The following is a 21,381-nucleotide window of genomic DNA, read 5'->3' on the forward strand; positions in this document are numbered from 1 at the left end:
ACCTGTGATATGGCTAGATCAAATTCCATATCTTAGATGCCTGCCAGAAGATGCAGTGGGCCAGAAGATGAGATGATGCAAGTGTAATAACTGTATTGCAAAGAACACTAAAAAGGCAAGTGGTTTAATAATGTGAAATGATTCACTATACCAGCGTTTTTCAAAATCTGTTCTTTGGTTCTCTAGGTTCCCAAGGGGAAGTATAAGAGTGGGGAGGAGACGGAAGGGGGGGGGTAAATGCAATGGACTCCACATCTCATCCTCACTTGACCTGAAGTAGCTTCAATTTTATCTTGCCTATATATGGAATTATGAATAAGAATTACTAAAAATATAGGTTATTTTGCTTGAAAAATATTTATAAAGTATGCCCATAAACAATGGAGAAAGGAGCTAAGGACTCTTAGAGGAGAAAACAAAAGGAAACATGTATATTCTGGAATAACTCAACATGGCAGAGAAAAGCAGAGAAACAGTTACAGAAGCAGTGAAAGTAGTAACAGTCTGTGAATTAGTAAACTTGGGTTTTATTCCCTACCTGTGCAAATGGCCAAATAACTAAAACTCAAGAGAAAAAAAAATGGAAATAAGAAGAGATTAAAGGTTAACCAAATATTAGAATTATCTAACAAGATTTTTTTGTTTTGTTTTGTTTTATTGAACGTGGTCTTGTTATAGCATTCTTCCTGTCTCAGCCTCTCGCCTGGGATTACAGGCACACACCACTGTACCCAGCTCTTTTTCAGAAAAGTCTTGTCCAAGTTGCCCAGGCCAATCTTGAGCTTCTGATCCTCCTGTCAGCACCCTGAGTAGCTGGAATTAAAGGGGCTTGCATCGTGTCCCACCATAAGGATGGAGGCAGAATCCAACGCAGCATTCTATGAGGAGCCCAGTATCTTAGCAGTGTGAGCCACTGCAGCTGCAAGCACCCTCAGTAGGATCCTACGCCCTGACCCTCTCCCCACGCACACCCACAGCCTTTCCAGTCAGCTAGGACCACAGGCACAGATGTGCTGTCTTTTTCTATTGATTGGGAGAACTGAACCTTTGATCTTCAACATGGAGCCAGCATTTTTTGAGCAGCATATTACTTCTATGCCACTGAGCTGGCCCACAAAAGACTTAAAAAATGATAAATATATGGAAAAATACATAAAAAATTGGAAAATATCATAAGTCAGAAATTGGTATTAACAAATCAAATCAAATTATTATTTTTTTTTTGAGAGAGAGTTTTTTTTGCTATAGGGCACATGTGCTCGCCAGAAAGACAGAGAGACAGAAAGTGAGAAATCACCCTCTGGGGGGATGGCCACACTGTAATCCCTTCTCCTCCATTCTCCTCTCGGGAGTGTACTTGAGTGTACACTTAAAATGTATGTACTGTATGTATATTATATATCTTATCTTCATAAATACATTTTTAAATTCATTTCTCCTACTGGGTGGAAAATGTGCTGGAGAATTAGGAGAGGAGTGGGCATGAGTGAAAGTTTCTATTTTCTTATTAAAGTTTGAAAAACTTCATCAGAGTGTGGGTATAAATACCAGATATATAAAAAATAATGAAAGATATGAAATGATTATCTTGGGGTACTAGGAAGCAAATTTATAGGGGGATGCAGTGGAGAAGAGGATCCCCTTGGAGATGCATGACTACAGATTTACTGGGAAACCACTTATTTTTGTTTGCCATATTCTTAAGCAAAGTTCATTAGTATGGGGTAGAACAGAGCATAAAGTCAAAAGGAAAATTAAATTTAAGCACAACCTGGGCTTTTCCACAGAAGAAAGATAAAAAGAAAGGGACTAGTTCAAGCATCCTAGGTGCTACAGCCTCTTACACTGAAACACTTTAGAAAGTTCTGTTACTCAGGGCAAAGAGAAGTCAACTATGGGAAATCTGAATTTGTTAACTCTTAAAATATTTCAAAAAAAATTGCCCTATCCAAATGAAAAACCTCTACAAGTTCATCAAGTGGTATCAAAATCTTTTAACATCTTTGGCTAACATCCTTTAACAAGTTTCTCTTAGAAGAATTATTGAGGCCAATGAAGTATATAAGGTAGTTACAAACTGCAAAGTTACAGAATTGACAATCCATTAGTTGTCCAAGAGGTCAGACCTAAGCTCAATAATATCAAAGTCAGCTTACCCACTTTTGCAATGTATTACAGAATAAAATTGTCCTTTAGAGATTCACTGACAACTGATTAAGATGGAAATCTTTATTAGAAAGAGATCATCATTTGTCATTTATCAAACAGAGAACACTAAATTTCTGGGTTAAAAATCTCTCCTAACCTGACCCTGTGGTCTAGTGATTAAGGGAGCCAGATTCCACATGGCCAAACATGGTTGACATCCTGGCGCTGGTGGCTTGAAAAATACAGTGGTGCATGTATGGCATGCCCCAAATCATGAGAGGATAGAGAAATGGAGAAGGGATTAGAGCTCGACCATTTCCCATGGGGGTGCTTTCTCCTTGTCCCTCCAGTCTTTCTCTAGTAAGTACATGTGCTCTCTGACATATTTTTAAAGCAGTATTTTTCTAGTAGACTGTTTTTTTAAAAGCATCTATGGAAAGTTTCAAAAGCATACATTTGTCTGTTATGTTATGAGGTAGAAAAGTGTACTTTATTATGACATATATTTCATACTGGTATGCCTTTCTTTTCTTTATAACTCACTGACATAAAATCCATGTAAAGTAAAAATAATACCTCTGTCCCTAGGAAGAGCATGAAGGTATGGACATGAGAGTGGATTGGGGACACAGTGCTCTTTACAGTTCCTAGAAGTTGAAAGGAAGGTATCGAGGAATCACCAGGAAGGAGCATGTGCTCTAGTCCAGACATCCCTAGGAAGACCTGCCTTCGCCAGTCTGCCTGACTGAAACCACTGAATCTTCCATTCCTTGTTATCTCTGTACTGGCAAAAGCAATTTCACGATATTCTGTTCTAACACAGCAAACAGGCTGATATGGCAGAGAAAGTTTCATAGCCGTTTAACATATATGAAATGAGACTCTATAGAAAAGATACTGACTTTTTTTCTTAATAGTTCAGACTCTCTAATATACATAAATTTTGTCTCCTTCATGATACTAATGATATTCTTTTTTTTTTTTTTTTTTGGAGAGGTTTCTGCTATAGGGAGCGTGTGCTCGCCAGACAGACAGAGAGACAGAAAGCTATAAATCACCCCCAGGGGGGATGGCCATGCCGCAATCCCTTCTCCTCCATTCTCCTCTCAGGTTCCTGGGCACGCACATACACACACCCACGAGCGTCTTAAATCACCAGGTCTGGGACTCAGATCGTGGTCGACTACATGGAAGTTCAGCGACATAGCCACTACTCTAACTGCTAGTCCCAATACTAATGCTATTCTAACAGTGACCTCAATGTTATTGTGATAAATCTTTCTTAGGGGTAGTTTATCAGTCATCTAAGCATATCAGTCTTACAACTAGAAACAATTAACCATTTCAAATCCTTTGTGGCCTGAGAGGGACAGATGAATAGATATATGAACCGCTAGATGAGTTACGGATAAATCTGAGGCTATAGTCTTCTGGGTCTGCTCTTAAAAGTTGCCATTAAGATGAATGAGTTATTTAAACTTATGTGTCTCTGATATTGTATGTCTAGAAAATAATTTATTATACTGGAACCAGGATTCCCTTACAAGTTAAAGAAAAAATAAATTTTAAAAATGACTAAAATGCATGAAACAATATATAACACCTGACATTATAATTTTTCTTTTCTAAAATTTATTATTTTATTTATTCAAACACTATACATCATTACTACTTGTAAATTAAATTTAGCCAACATGAATAAACTTCACACCAGTCCAGTTGAAGAAACCATACATCTTACCATCAACAGATAATCATCAATTTCTGTGTCCCATAAATGTCTTGCCTCTCTATTTTTCCCCTTGATTCCCTTCCTCTCACTCTCCCACTTCTTCCATGCTCTGTCCACACTGTTTCTAGTTTGCCGAACCATTTTCCATGCTTCTATATACATTAATCTTTCAGTTTCCACTGTAGAGTACGGACAGTTGTTATATATTAAGTGGAGACATACAATGTCTTTTTCATAGCCTGGCTTGCTTCACTCAGCAGTAAGTCTTCTGTATTTGTTCACTTTCTATCAAATGCCAGGATCTTGTTTTTTTTTTTTTTTAATTTTTTTTTTATTGTTTTCTTTTTATTTTCTTTTTATTTTATTTTTTTTATGGCTGAGCTGTATTCCAGAGTATATGCACCATATTTTTTCAATCCATTCATCTGTTCATGGACATTTGGGTTGGTTCCAAGTCTTAGCAATTGTGAATAATGCTGCAAAAAACATAGATGTGCAAGCACTTTCTGATGGAGCATTTTCCCATCCTTCCGGTAGATACCCAGGAGTGAAATTACTGGATCATATGGTAGTTCTATTTGTAAATCTTTGAGGAACTTCCTTATTGTTCTCCAAAATGGTTGGACTAATTTACATTCTCATGAGTGAATTTACATTTCCTTTTCATCACAGCCTTGCCAGCACTTAATATTATTATTTTAATCTTAACCATTCTGACTGGGGTTAGGTGGTATCTTATTGTGATTTTGATTTGCATCTCCTTATGATGAGGGATGTTGAACATTTTTTCATATGCTTTTTGGCTGTTCATATGTCTTCTTAGAGAGTTATTTACTTGTTCAGTTCATTTTTCATCTTTTAATTGAACTGATATTTTTTGGGGGGGTAAGCCACTTGAGTTCCCTGTTTATTCTGGTTATCAGACTGTTATCTGAGGAATAGTTTACAAAAATATTCTCCCATTCTGAGGGTTGTCTATTCTCACGAGTTACTGTGTCTTTTGCTGTGCAGAAACTTATTAATCTGATGTAATACCACTTGTCTATTTGTGGGATTATTGCCTATGTTTTAGGGGGTCTTATTATTTTTTTTTTCTTGGAGAGGTTTTTTTTCGCTATAGGGCGCGTGCACTTGCCAGACAGACAGAGAGAGACATAGAGACAGAAAGCGAGAAATCACCCCTCAGGGGGGATGGTCACACCGCTATCCCTTCTCCTCCATTCTCCTCTCGGGATCTTGGGCACGCATGCACACGCGCCCGGCGTGAGTTTTAAACCACCGGGTTCAGGACGCGAACCGCGGTCGACTACGTGGGAGTCCAGCGACATAGCCATTACGTTAACTGCTGGTTCCCAGGGGTCTTATTTAAGAAGTCTTTGTCTACTCCAATGTTTCCAAGAGTTTCCCAATGTTTTCCAGTCGTAGTATAATATTCTGAGGTCTTAGGCTTAGATCTTTGACACACTTTGAGTTGATTCTTGTTGATGGTGAAGAAAGGGGTCCAGAATCATCTTTCTGCAGCAGATATCCAGGTTTTACAGCACTATTTCCTTCTTTTATCCCACTAGATTTTCTTGTGCCCTTTGTCAAAGATCAGTTGGTTGTATGTCTTTGGGTTTATTCTGGGGCCTCTAGTCTGTTCCATTGGTCCACATTTCTATTTTTGTGCCAATACCATAATGTTTTGATCATCAAAGCTTTGTAATATATTTTGGGGTCAAGGAGTAAGATGCCTCCAACTCCACTCTTCTTGCACAGGATTGTTTTGGCAATATGGGGTCTTTTATGATTCCAGACAAATTCTATGATTGCCTTTTTTAGATCTCAGAAAAATATTTCTGGTAATTTGACTGGGATTGTATTAAATATGCAGATTTATTTCAGTAGAATTGCCATTTTGCTTATATTGATTCTTCCAATCCAAGAACATGGGATGTCCTTCCACTTTTTTGTGCCATTTTCAATTTCTTTTTTTTAGATTCGTGTAGTTTTCCTTGTAGAGGTGTTTGACTTTTTTGGTTAGATTTATTCCTAGGTATTTTATATTTTCTGTGGTTATAGTAAATGGCATTACTTTCTTCAGTTCTACCTCAGTCTGCTTCCTGTTCATGTACAGAAATGCTATCGATTTTTGGATGTTGATTTTGTATCCTGCCACTTCACTGTATTCATTTATTTCCAAGAACTTTTTTTCATAGATATTTTTGGGTCTTCTATGTACATAATCACATCATCTGCAAAGAAAGACAATTTCTTGAATGCCTTTCATTTTATTCTTTTGTTTTTTATTACATTGGCTATGAATTCCAGTACTATATTGAAAAGGAGTGGAGAAAGTGGGCAACCTTGCTTTGTAAGAGTTTTTATTGAAAAAGCTTTCAACTTTTCCCCATTCAGTATAATGTTAGCTATGGGTCTTTCATAGGTAGTTTTTTATTGTGTTGAGAAATGTGCCTTCTGTGCCAATTTTGCTGAGTCTTAGTCATGAAGAGATGTTGTATTTTATCAAATGAGTTTTCCACATCAACTGAAATGATCATGTGTTTTTTGTCTATTTTTCTGTTAATACGATGTATTATGTTTATGGTTTTGTGTATGTTGAACAACCCCTGTATCTCTGAAATAAAGCCTAACTTGTCATGATGTATATGTTGTTGGATATGATTTGCTAGTATCTTGTTGAGAATTTTTACATCTGTATTCATCAGAAATATTGATCTGTAGTTTTCCTTTTTTGTCATGTCCTTTTCTATTTGAGGGATGAGAGTGATTGAGGCTTCATAAAATGAATTTGGGAGGGTTCCTTCCTATTGGATTTTTAGAAATAATTTGAGTAGAATCGGAGTTAACTCTTCTTTAAAAGTTTTGTAGAATTCATAAGTGAGGCCATCAGGACCAGGGCTCTTCTTTGTTCGGAGGTCACGTATTACCGATTTAATCTCATTGCTTGTTATGGGTCTATTCAGGCATTCTATGTCTTCCTGAGTCAATCTTGGTTATATGTGTCCAGAAATTATCCATCTCATCCATGTTTCCTTGTTTGTTGGTGAATAGTTGCTCATAGTATTCTTTAATGATGTTATGTATTTCTATTATGTCTGTTGTAATATTATGTGTTTCACTGTGAATTCAATTTATCTGATTCCTTTCTCCCGTCTTCTTAATTAGTCTAGACAATAGTGTTTTTCAATTTTATTTATCTTTTCAAAGAATCAGCTTTTGGTTTCATTTATTTTCTCTTTAGTGCATTAATTTTCTTTTATTTCTGCTTGAATCCTCATTATTTCTTTTCTCCTGGCAGTTTTTGGATTTGTTGTTGTTGTCGTTTTTACAATTCCCTGAAGCATGATGTTAGGATGTCTATTTGCCACTTTCCATCTTTTTCTATATGCGCTAATTGCTATGAACTTTCTTCTTTTACTGCTTTTGCTGTGTTCTATAGATTTGGGGAACTCATACTCATTATCCTTGGTTTCAATGAATCATTTGATTTCAGTTTTAATTTCTTCAGTAATTGTGAAGTCATTCAGGAATAGGTTGTTTAGTTTCCATATGTTTGTGTTTTTTTAAGAGTAGTTTCTGAAATTAATATTAAGTTTAATTCCATCTTGGTTGGAGAAGATGCTGGATATGGTTTCTATGTCTTCAAATCTATAAAGGTTTGTTTTGTGCCTTATCATGTGGTCAGCCTTTGAAAAGGTTCCATGTGAGGGTGAGAAAAATATATATTTCATGGTTTGGGATGGAACATTCTATAGATGCCTGTCAAATCCATTTGATTTATAGTATCATTTAGATACTGTACCTCTGCATATTTTTTGCCTAGAAGATCTGTCCAATGGAGACGGTGGGGTATTGAGATCTCCAGTGATTAGTATGTTACAATATATCTCTCCTTTTAGATCTAGCAGTCTTTTCTTCATGTATTTGGGTGCTACTGAGTTGGGTGTGTAGGTATTTAAAAGCATTGTATCTTCTTGATGAATTAGCTCTTTCACAACTATATACTGTCCTTCTTTTTTTTTTTTTTTTGAGAGATTTTCACTGTAGGGCGCGTGCGCTCGCCAGACAGACACAGAGAGACATAGAGACAGAAAGCGAGAAATCACCCCCCAGGGGGGATGGTCACGCTGCAATCCCTTCTCCTCCATTCTCCTCTCGGGATCTTGGGCACGCACGCACACACGCCCGGCGTGAGTTTTAAGCCACCGGGTCTGGGACACGAACCGCGGTCGACTACGTGGGAGTCCAGCGACATAGCCATTACGCTAACTGCTGGTTCCCTATAATGCCCTTCTTTATCTCCTCTTACAGTTTTTGTATTAAAGTCTATTTTGTCTGAAATCAGTATTGCAAATCTAGCCCTTTTTTGGTTTCCATTTACATGGAATATTTTTTTCTAGCCCTTCGCTTTTAGTCTATGTGCGTCTTTATCCATGAAGTGTGTTACCTGTAGGCAATAGATAGAGGATTTCTGTTTTTTAATCCATTCAGCCAGTCCATCCATCTTGATTGGAAAATTTAAATCATTAACATTCAGTGTTATTACTGATAGTTCCAGACTTGTCCCTACCATTATGTTAGCCATTTCCTTGGTTGTTTTTCGTTCTCTCGTTTCTAGCTGTCTCTCTTTAGTTTTCCTGGTACAGCACTCCCTTCAGAACTTCTTGAAGCAAAGATCTGGTGTTGGTTTTGTTTATCTGAGAATATGTTTATATTTTCTTCCCATTTAAAGGACAATCTTGCCAGGTATAGAAATCTTGGTTAAAATTGTTTTTCTTTTTACATTTCATATACCTTCACATTCTTTTTTTTTTTTTTTTTTTTTTGCTTTCATTGTTTCTAGTGACAGGTCTGATGTTAGTCTGACGGGATAACCTTTGTAAGTAACTTGATGTTTCTCTCTTGCCATTTTTAACATCTTGTCTTTACCTGTGATTTTTGTCATTCTGGCTATGATTTCCTATGGAAAGGATTTCCTTGGGTTGATTCTATTTGGGGTCCTTTGTATTTCTTAGGTTTGGATATTTGATTGCTTCTCTAGGTTTGGGAAGTTTTCTGCAATTATTTCATGGAATATACCTTCTAAGCCCTTGTCTGATTCTTCACCTTCTGGAATACCAATTATTTGAATATGGTAATTTCATAGTATCTAGTATTTCCTCTATGTTGTCCACATTTTTAAAAATTATTTTTTCATTATTTTTGGTTGTATTATCTAAGCCAAAGGTTTTTTGTTCCAGCTTTGAGATTTTATCTTCTGTGTGGTCCAGTCTACCATTAATACTTCTGAGGGACGTTTTTATTTCCTGTATTACTGTCTTCATATTTAGGAGTTATGACTGATTTCTTTTATGGTGTCTATTATCTTCTTTAAATCCTGGAAAGACTTCCTCTTCTCTGTTATCATGAATATTCTTAACTCTATTTCTGACATTTCTGCAAATTCCTCTGTGCAGTCCATGGTTAAAGAAGAGTTGCTCTGTTCCACTGAGGAAGAGGTATTTCTTTGTTTTCTCATACTTTTTATGTCTCTGTGCTGGTTTCTAGTCATCTGAAGAATTATACACTACTTCCTGCTTTTCTATAGTCAAATCTATAGTGCCGGGAGGAAGAACTCTACTTCTCAGATGTGTTCTTGGTAGAGGGCCTTGTTTTCCAGTCAGAAAGTGTATATATAGTCACCTTTAGATGTTGCTTCCTTTCCCAGTCTCTTGAGACCAGGAGCACAAGGGCCTAACCTGGAGATTAAGATGGAAGAGGGAAGAGGAGTCTTGTGCTGTGCAGTTCAGAAAACGATGAAGTCTCAAAATATTCCTGGGGTGGGTTAGGAGGCAGGAAGAATCCTTGAACAGTCTCTTGTCTTGGCTTCTCTCACCAGCTGCCTCCTGGTCAACAGGAGCACAGACTCTGGGAAAATGGTGGCAGAAAGATGTCCCAACATTGTAATTTACCAGCATCTTATCATCATCTTACAAAGAGCTACCTCAAGTTCTCCATTAGGAAAATAAACTTGTTATACACTGGTAAAAATGAGGTGGATATATATCTCTTGTCACAAAAAGACCTTTGAGGTATGTTAAAATTTTAAAAAAGCAAACAATAGTGACTGTGGTAAATAGTATTTTTTTAAAAAACGAAATGGATACTAAAAAATTATGTAAAATAAGTTCTTTGAGAAAAAGGGACTGATTCTCTTGGCCAATAAAATATATACTGGGTGCTGCATACATATTTGTAGAATAATGCAATGTTAGAAAAGAGATGTAATCACACTACTATTGTAACAGAGAAGAAGAATGATCAAATTATCTCTACTTTGGGTTATAAGGAAGGAGAAATGCTACATTTTAACTAAGCCCTTTTTTTAAAGTTTCATTTTAAAAATTCCCCAATAATATCAAAATATATCCCCATATTTTTTTAGTTTTGAGAACTGGATTCATATATTATATATAAAGTTTCCCAATTTAATCTTAATCACCTCTTCCTCACCCATAATAACCATAATTATTCACTTATTGTATATACTTCTGGATATCAAAAATGTATTCACACACATATATGTACATTTTTAAAAAAAAGAATTTTCTTTTTCTTTTGCCTAGATCCTTCTTTCTCTCTCTTTTTTTAATGGCTTTACTTTGCCTTTTGTCTGGGAGACTAAAGCACAGTGAATAGAAGAATATGAGATAAGGTTGATGAGAAAGACCATACTAAAAAGACAATGATGCTTATTATAAATTGTTTTTAAATACTTAAATCAGGGAGGTGTCATGATCTGACTACGCCTAAAGACTACTCTGGCAGCTGAGTGAAGAGAGAGTAGTGAAGAGAGCATAAGCACTAAAGAATTGGAAAGAGTAAATAAAAGCAAACAGAGAAGTTTGCTGAGAAGAGGGGATGAAAACTGGCATTTCTCCAAAGCATGCACTAAAATACTATCTCTAGTATGTTTCCTTCTTAAAATTCATCTGAGAATACTTAAAAAGAAGTTCTTGAGTTTACCACAGATTATTTTTTTAAAGAATTATTTATTTCATTTTATTAATTATTTTTATTATTATTATTCAGTTTGACAAGAGAAAGCAAGCGGGAGCGATAGAGAGCCACCAGGTCTGGAACTCAAACCATGGTTGGCCATGTGGAATTCCAGTGCCTTAACCACCATGCCAGCTGCTAGGGCCTACCACAGATTACTATACTTTTTTTAAATAGAGAGATAAACAGCATCAGGCTGGCCCCCTAGCCTAGTAATTTAGGGAGCTGGACCCCATATGGCTGACCCCAGTTCAAATTCTGCCCCAGTGACTTAACAAACCCTATAGATCTGTGTATGTGTGCCCCATTTCTTTGTACTGACATAACAAAGAAATAGAGAGAGGATTATGACTCTACTTGGGGAAACTCTTTTTCTCTCTTTCTGTCCTTGTCTCTCGCCAGTAAGTATGTATGCCCTCTGGCAATTTAAAAAAAAAAAAGAAGAAAGAAAGAAGAAAAAGAAATGAACAGTGTCAAAAGGTTATGAGAATAAGGGATTGGGGGATCCTTTGCCTAAGAAAATCTAACCTTTCATCTCCAGACTGATGCATCCCGTCCCAAACACGTTTTATTTATTTATTTATTTATTTTAAATATACTATGGGTGGATGCAATTGCTGGAGACACACACACACACACACAGAGAGAGAGAGAGAGAGAGTGAGCACAATCCCCAGGGGCAATGGTCATGCCACAATTTCTTCTCATCTGGAGATTCAGGGCACACATGCACATGTACCTGGCATGTTTTTCAAACTACTGCGAATGGGACTTGAACTATGCAGTTAGCCATGTGGGATCCAGCCACTTTAACCACCATGCTACCTTGCTGGCCTACCATAAACTTTAGACTGAAGTTGATTGCTTTCATAGTAGTCCCACATAAAGTGTGGCAGCTAAGGAGAATTGTTCCTTACACCACCAGGCTAACATTTTCACTTAATTTCTGAACATAGTATGAACTCTACCTCGGCATATATTAAAGCCCTAATATATCTTCCTTAGTGTTATCCCTCCCCCAATTATTACCTTCACATTCCCTCTCTTCTAGTCAAATACAGCTACACTCTATACCTTTGCCTGTGATTTGCCACTCTTGTTCTTTTTTTACTCTAATCCCTCACATAAAAAGATGAATTCTTCAATACCACAAAATCAAGTGCTATGTGTCTATCAAGACTTAATTTGAGTCATTTCCTTTCTAAAACTCCAGCCAAAAATAATCATATTTCTACAATCTTGAAGAACTGTAGTACCTTCTTAGCACTTTACTTTTACACTTCGTATTATGTTTATGTATTAACTTGTTTGAGCTTCCTGTAGGACCTTAACTAAGTTATTTAAATATGGCATATAAACTAATAGTAGTCAATAAATATTTGCTGGATAAATAATAGCTACCATTGTAACAGAATGTTGAGATGGAATACTTCTATCTTCATTGTAGCTGAGTACTCTATGCTAGTGCATCTCGAAACTTACTGTGAATACACATCACTGGGGATCAGGTTAAAATGCAGATTCTGGGGACCAGCAGTTAGCATAATGGCTATGTTGCTGGACTCCCATGTAGTTGACCACTGTTTGCATCATAAACCCAGTGGCTTAAACTCACACCAGGTGCGTGTGCGTGTGTGCCCAAGATCCTGAGAGAAGAATGGAAGAGAAGAGATTGTAGCATGGCCTTCCCTCCTGGGGGAGGTGGTTTCTCACTGTCTCTCTGATAAGCACATGTGTCCTATAGCAGAAACCTCTCCCAAAATAATAATAATAATAATATAATAAAATGCAGATTCTGATTCAGGAGGTCTGGGATGGGGTCTGAGAGACAATATTTCTGTAAGTCTCCTGGTGAGGATGGTGATGGTACTTGTACCACACTTTCAATATCAAGCTACTAATTAAGTGCCAATTATTCCCATATTCCAAGGTAGAAACGTCAAAGTTTCACTTTTTAAGTCTAAGTTGTTTAAACATGGATCTTATATCACACATTACCTCAAAGTCCAATATAAAATGCATAGACTAACAACCTTAGTTGGCCTTAAAATAAAACTTGTGATACTATCTTAACTTAAAATAGGAGAGCATTGGGACAGGCCCTCCAAAAAGCAGATGTTAAGATGGGATTGATTGGGGTCGGCAGATGGTATAGTCCAGTTGCTAGACTCCTACATGACCAACTGTGGTTCGTGTCCCAGACCTGGTGCCTTGAAAATCACTCTGGGCGCATGTGTGTGCATGCCCAAGATCCTGGGAGGAGAATGGAAGAGAAAGGATTGTGACGTGGCCACCTTCCTGGGGATGATTTCTCATTTTCCCTCTCACTGTCTCTGTCTCTCTTTCTCTGGCAAGCAAACATATCCAAAGACAAAAACCTCTTAAAAAAATGATGGGTTTGATCAGTTGAAGAGAGCCTTATTAGGGACAAGACCTGTAATGGAAAATTAGGAGGGAGCCAGGAGATACTATGAGAGCTAATGGACCACATGTGAACTGACTCTGACTCTGTTCTGGTTAGAGGAAGAGGGAAGAAAGCTGGGATTCGTATCTTAGCAATGCAGTCTAAGAGAGTTAAGGCCTGTACAGGTACTTAAGTCAAAATCTACTACAGAGGAGTTCCACGTCACCCAGAAACAGAACTGCCTTTGAATCTCTGCCCTGCTCAATCATTGGTGAGCACAGCCCATGCAAAGAATGTCCTCAGTTGCAAATGCAGTAATGGATTCAAAAGTTTAGAAAGTGGGGCTATAGTTAGTTGGTTTTGTTTTTCTCTTTTTTGAAAAGAAGTTGTCTGTGCTTGCTAGAGAAAGAGACAAAGACAGAAAGAGGGAGAAAAAGGGAGGAAAAAGCATCCTCTAATGGGATGTGGTCACACCACAATCCTTTTTCCTCTATTTCTTCATCCAGTTGGGAATTTGAGCATGCATATATGCACATGGGCTTAGAGTGTTTTTCAAAATGCTGGGTCATGGATTCAAATCATTGTTGGCCATGTGGGATCCAGGTCCTTTAGCCATTAGACCATGGGGCTAGCCCTAGTTTTTATAGAATATATTCATTATTTGGATGTTTATCTCCCTGATACACTTCTATATACATTTAGTGTATTAAGTACTTCTTTTTATTTATTTAAGTATTTTACATTCATTCACTGAACATGATCACAGGACACAAAATGCAATTTCCCATCCGGAATATACTGTATAGTGGGTAAATCATACATGTTATCATCAACAAATAATTTTCCATTTATTTCATACACACACACACACACACACACACACATATTTCCCCCCCATTTCTTATTCTCTGCCACTTCCTACCCTCCTCGCACACTGTCTCTGGTATCTGTAGTTGCTTTCCATTCCTTTTTTCCCCCCACGTTTTATTTATTCACAAAATATCTTAATTAATCTAACTACTTTCAATAGCAAGTTCAACTAATATACACACATCTGTGAACACATGTTTGGCTTTAGGCATGAAACTCTGTGAGTAGAACAAATATACTATAAATTAGCACCTAATTGAGGCTATATAGCTTACTGTGGTCATTAAATTTTTAATATATTTTTTAATTTCAAGAAAGTCAGTTTTAGCTTTAATAAATAACAATCAAAAAATGTTAAAGAGAATTTTGCTTAAGACTTAAAGCCAGGAATTAAGTACTTCTTTACAACTTTTCAACACTAGTAACTAGTGATATTTTTAGAGAAAGGGTTTTATTATGTTCAAATTTTGGCTCTAACACTAAATGTGTTTCTTTGAATAAGTTAGTAAAGCTTTTAAATGCACCAATTAAAAGAGGGATTATAACACTTATCTCACTGTGTTGCTGTGAGAATAAATAGAATAATGTATGTAAAGACTTAGTACCAGATATTTATAATTGTAAAATTTGTCCATTATTGTGTGTCATTATCATGGTTATACTTTTTAATATGGCAAGTGCTCTGTAAATATTTTTTTAATGAATGTGTTGTGTGACCTTACCTATCATCCCAAGAACAAATCCCAAATCTGAAAATGATAAGATCGATACAAAAAAATAAAACAAATGTTAAATATTTGAATCCACAATACCATACCCTGTCATTCTTCTTAAGTCATTTGTTTAGGTAACATTCTAAACTATGCAACCTTGGGTAAGGGCCTTTCTGGAATCTCACATCCTACCAGTGAGGCAGGCAAATTATAGCCAATGACTCATAGGATAGAAATGTGGAGGAAAAAATTTTAAAAGACATAACAACCTACTTCTCAGCTCCTAAAATACAGGCTCCACACCAATCCCTAAATCTAAAAGGTACAGTAAATTAAAAACTAATATTGATATCAAATTTTTGAATAACTATGTTCTTGAAATAATACTAAGGAAAGAAGTAAGTTGATGCATAGCAAGCCGTTTGTCAACAATGAGTACACTAAAGATTAAGAAATAGATTTCAATAGGAAAATATTAGTAGCAGAAACCAAGCCAATGGTAAATTTTAAGTTCTGTACAACAAAAACTCAAAGTGATGCCTACTAAAAAATATATCAACTGAAAAACTGTAAACTCCAAGCTTTCCCAGCCAGCCAAGATTATGGGCCTGCATATGCACACCCTGCCCATATAAGTTCACCTCAGAACCAAACTCTGATCTTCTATATGGCTTCCAGCATTGCAGAACATTTTGTTACCGCTGCACCACTGTGGCTGGAGCAGCCAATATAAATTTTAACTAATGATTACGACCTATGACAGAACTACAAAATTCATCTGGAAGAATAAATGAAAAAAATAATCAAGAAAAAGATAAATTAAGGGCTACCCCTGATGCTTACTGGTTAAGGGAGGCAGATTCCACATGGCCAACTTCCATTTGCATCCTGGTCCTGGCAGCTTGAGAAAGACAACAGACACATATGCATATGTATCTGACATCCCAACAAAATGGTCAAATGAAGGAAAAGTGATTATGTCTTGCCCACACCCTAGTGGAGGGATGCTTTTCCCTTCTCTCGCTCTCTGTGTCTCTGTCTGCCTGTCTCTGGTAAGTGCACAGGCTGCCTGATAATTAAAAGAAAAATGGATTTGGACCACTAGGTAGTATGGTGGTTAAGGTGCTGGACTCCCACATGGCCAGCCATGGTTTGAGTCCTGGACTTGGCAGCTTCAAAATCACTCTGGATGTGTGCGGGTGTGCATGTCCAAAATCTTGAGAGGAAAAAGGAAGAGAAGGGATTGTGGCATGGTCATCTCCCCTGCGGGGGTGATTTCTCACTTTCCCTCTCACTGTCTATCTGTCTGTCTCTCTGGTAAGCATGCATGTCCTATGACATAAACCTTAAAACAGAATGTATAGGTTCAGATCTTAACTTTATCATTTCCTAAATGTGAGTAGTCACTTAACTTTGCTAGGTCTATCTTTAGTAAACTGGGATTGATAACTTATATAAATACTTTTTAGGATCTTAGGTAAATGTGTAAATCATTCAGATGCACACTTATTACACAGTATTATGATGCACTTGCTCTTTCTTCTTATTTTATATATTGGGTCATCCAGTAAAGTCATGATGCATTTTTCTATTTTTCTATGCAAAAATGCATCATGATTTTCTCTACGATCCAATAGTATGTTTGGCATTAGGTAGACAGAACTTCTTGTCCTGTTATCCTTAAGCCTTCCAGCCAGCAGTGCTTATTTTGTACAGAAATGATAGAGTCATAAGTACAAAAATCTTTCTTGAACAGTACCTGGAAAAAAAAAAAATCCTTCAGTAGAGAAGGCATCTTCCCCCTGCAATCCTGAAGAGGTTCCATTTCCAGTGAGCTGATTCCCTTTGGCTAACACAAAATTATCACTTGACATTTGCAGGTGATGTGTGTCCTCAGAGAAAGAATTTAACCAATGTCAGAGTTCTCTTGTACATCAGCAAAGGAAACACATGTGAGCCCCAGGCTATTTATGTCAGGCCAAAATAGTTCCCAGTACTGTGGGTCAGAGTTCTGCCACGATCTGCATTCTCCCTCATACGTTTCACTGAGGAGCGGAACAGTGCATTTGCCAGTCTTACTCTACTCTGTCCCCACTTCCCTAAGTCACTCTGGGGAACACGGGACCAAGTCTCACTTTCAGGTATTGTATTTATACCCTTGCAATATCTTTTTTCTATGATGAGGTGAATTTCTTTTTTTTTTTTTTGGAGAGGTTTTTGCTATAGGGCACGTGCATTCACCAGACAGACAGAGAGAGACATAGAGACAGAAAGCGAGAAATCACCCCCCGGGGGGATGGCCACGCCGCAATCCCTTCTCCTCCATTCTCCTCTTGGGATCTTGGGCGTGCATGCACATGCACCCGGTGTGAGTTTAAGCCACTGGGTCCGGGACGCGAACCATGGTCGACTATGTGGGAGTCCAGCAACATAGCTATTACACTAACTGCTGGTCCCGAGGTGAATTTCTGAGTTGCATTAGATGTATGTCTTTCAACTGCCCCTCCAAACAGTAGAAATTAATGTACCACTACGGATCCAAATGCAAAGTACATTAAACACAATCTAACAAGACATTTAGGTTGGGGGAAAAATTATTTAGAAGCAAGAACCACAGTGCTTTTACTGAATTAACTGAAAATTTAGGAAACAGTAAGCACAGTGGAGAGACCATAAATATCCTCCACTCAGTTTAACACCTCTTCTCCACATGGACACACGTGCAAATAACATGACACACGCAAACACATTTTATTCTCTTATGTTGGACAGGACACAGTGTGAAAGTGCCAGTACCTCAAACCTGCGCTTGAAAAATTTGAAATCTGGTTTCTCTGACCACAGAGACAGTAGATAAACCTGTCTGCAGTCAGGCTCTGGTTTGAAGAAATACCAATATCAATACACAGAAATAGCTATTTGGTGGGAAATAATAAACATTCCTCAAAAAAAAAAAAAAAAAAAAAAAAAAAAAAAAAAAACAAGCATTGGAAAGCATCTAGTTTTTGGAACTACATCTATAATCAAATTTTGAATGATACTCCCCAAAAATATTTCTCTCCCTTCATAGTCCTAATAACAAGAACTCCATCTGCCCAACTTTTCCTAAGAATGATAAGACTGACCTGCCTCAAACTACGAGTGTGTAGACTGATCCCCAAGAGGAATTAAGACAGTTTACAGCCACATGCAGATTTTTGCCTAATGTTTTAGAAGGAAAAAGGACAATTCAGCTGATATGAACACTGTAGAAGCCCATTTTAATAAAGAGTAATTTAAAGACTATCTTAAAGTCAGAAGATACATGCGATATGAATACTTAAGCTATACAGGTATTATTTGCACACATTTCAATAGTGTCTTTAGATAGCTAAATGCTTTCTTAAATATTGGATATAATTATATGTAAATAAAATTAGATTCTCTCCATTTTGGTCTACATTTTGACTAGTTTTATTCTGATATTCATATGTTGTTTCCACCCCATCCTCAGGTTTACCAGAATTGACTACAGTTAGAAATAATTGATAGTTTTCCCATCAAGTAAATTCCTAGTAAAGATGAAAGCTTTAATCACAATTGGAAATGAGCTTGAAAAAACATGATACAGAAAACAATTTTTAATCCAGCTTTGTAGGTACAGGGTTAATCTATTAAAATTCTACTTTGGGACCAGCAGTTAGCGTAATGGCTATATCGCTGGACTCCCATGTAGTCGATCACGGTTCACGTCCTGGACCCGGTGGCTTAAAACTCACGCCGGGCACGTGTGCGTGCATGCCCAAGATCCTGAGAGCAGAACGGAGGAGAAGGGATTGCGGCGTGACCATACCCCCTGGGGGGTGATTCTCGCTTTCTGTCTCTCTGTCTCTCTCTGTCTGTCTGGCGAGCGGATGTGCCCTATAGCAAAAAAAAAAAAAAAAAAAAACCTCTCCAAAAAAAATTCTACTTTGTACCATAGACAATAGACAAGGTCCAGACTAAAGCAAAGCAATGTAGCATTGAAAAATGAAAAGTTAGGGGCCAGAAGGTGGCAGAGTGGTTAAGGCACTGGAATTCCACATGGCCAGCTGTGGTTTGACTCCAAGATCTGGACGTTTGAAACTCATGCTGGGCGTTTATGTGTGTGCGCCTAAAATCCCAGGAGGGGAACAGAAGAGAAGGGATTGCAGAGTGGCCATTTCCTCTGGGGGTTGATATCTTGCTTTCTGTATCTCTCTGTTTCTCTAGCAAGTGCACATACCCTATAGCAAAAACAAACAAACAAAAAACTCTCTTCAAAAAAATGAAATTAATTTTAAAGTTAGAGGTGGGCACTGATGATACTGGGCCATCAACCAAAGATTATAATTAGTCAAACAATCTAATACTATGTATCTGTGATCTAATGAAAAATGCTAAGGCCAGGCTAGCAGGTAGCATGGTTGTTAAGGCACTGGATCCCACATGGCTGAGAGTGTGGTACCAATCCCAGACCTGATGACTTGAAAAAAAAAAAAATCACACACACACACACACACACACACACACACACACTCCAGATGTCTGTGCATGTGTACCCAAAATCCTGCAAGGACAATGGAGGAGAAAGGAGTACTGCATGGCAATCTTCCCTGGAGGAGAGTCCTCATTTTCCTGTCTCTGTCCTTGTCTCTCACTGGTGAGCACATGCACCCTATAACAAACAACTTAAAATAAACTAAATGATAAGGCCAAAAAATACAGCAATTGCTTCCCAGGTAACGAGTCATTTTGACATAGGAAAACTACCTGTGGGAGTAACAGACCTCATATTCATTTTATTTCATCAACTGCTTGGATGTGGAATTTAGGGAAACTTTGACAAGCTATACACTAATCAGCATATGCTAAAAAGTGGAAACAAAAATGATCACATTATAAGGATAAAACAGAGTGGGTAAGAATGAGTAAAAAATTCAGGTTTGTGCATTTGAACTTAATAAAAAGAGAACTTTCTGATAAATAAAGCTTTGCAAAAATACAATGCAGTGTTTTATCAGATGATGAGCTCCTGACACAAGTAGTATTCAAGTACAGGTTAGAACTTCATCTGCCACTAATGTGGAGAAAAGTATACTGTGTTGATGAACTAATGCTATCTAAGAGCTCTCTAAATGTTAATGTTTTTAAAATTTCTTTTATTTTATTTTTTAATTTTCTTTAATAATTATTTATTTTATTTTAGTTAGTTAGTTAGATCAGAGAGAGACAGAGGGTGAGAGAGAGAGAGGAAGTGAGAAAGCAAGCCACCAGATTCAGGACTCGAACCCCAGTCGGCCATGTGGGAGTGTCCAGCACCTTAACCACCACGCCACCTGCTGGTCCCAAAATTTCTTTAAAAACCTTGTGTATCTCCTAAAATGAAGAATACAATACAAGAAATTTTAAAAAAAGAGTAGACTATATCAACAACAGATTAGAACATGCAGAAGGAATCATTGAGCTTGAAGAAATGACCTTCAATTTAGTCCAAACAAAGAAAGAAAAAGTAACCACTAAAATGAAGATAACAAATGGGAATTTTGGAGACCATTAAGTAGCTGAATATTTACAAAATGGGCACCCCAGAAGGAGAGGAGACATGTAAATGCATAAACTTTTCAAGTCTAGAGAGATATACAGATATCCCTATCAAGGAAATACAAAGAATACCAAAAATATTTAACATAGATCCTCTCCAAGGCAGGTCATATCCAAAGTAGCAAAAGTCAAAGATAAAGAAACTATTCTAAAAATGGCAAGAGAGAAGTGTCAAGTTACTTATAAAAAATACCTCATTAGACCAGCCTCAGACCTCTCAACAAAAACCATGCAGACAAGGAGGGAGTGGGAAGATATATTCAAAATCCTGAAAGAAAAGCAACTTTAGCCAAGAATACTAAACTTGGCAAGATTATCCTTCCCATGGGAGGGAGAAATAAAATCATCCTTACATAAACAAAAACTGACAGAATTCACTAAACTGCTCCAGTCCTTCAAGAAATAAGGGAGTACTACATCAGGAAAGCAAAAGGGGTATAAATAGAACTATGAGAACACAAAACAATTAGGAGAACAACTAAAAAATGGTAGAAGTAAGAAGTAAGTCTGCATACATCAATAATAATAGTGAATGGAAATGAATTAGATTCCACAATTAAAACACACAGACTGAGTAGATTTTTTTACAAAAAACATACCTCATTAGTAAAAATATACATAGATTGAAAGTGAAAGACTGGAAAAACTCATTCCATACAAAAGGAAACAAACGAAAGAAGCTGAAGGCATATTACTGACATCAGACAAAACAGACTTCAAGCTAAAAATCAGTAAAAAGAGACAAAGAAGGAAGTTATACAGTATTAAAGTGATTAATTTACTAACATATAACAATGACAAATATTTATGCACCCAACACTGGGGCACCCTAGTACATAAAATAAAAATTGCTAGATCTAAGGTGAGAGACT

General features: G+C 37.1%; 1 protein-coding gene across 1 annotated transcript in view; it reads right to left on the minus strand.

The window, feature by feature from the left end:
* UNC13C (unc-13 homolog C) overlaps nucleotides 1–21,381 on the minus strand; it is a 656,973-nt gene that overhangs the window by 555,211 nt on the left and 80,381 nt on the right. The gene's annotated exons all lie outside the window — the stretch shown is intronic.

The sequence above is a fragment of the Tupaia chinensis genome, unplaced genomic scaffold, assembly GCF_000334495.1.
Source record: "Tupaia chinensis unplaced genomic scaffold, TupChi_1.0 Scaffold000266_1, whole genome shotgun sequence".
NCBI lineage: Eukaryota > Metazoa > Chordata > Mammalia > Scandentia > Tupaiidae > Tupaia > Tupaia belangeri.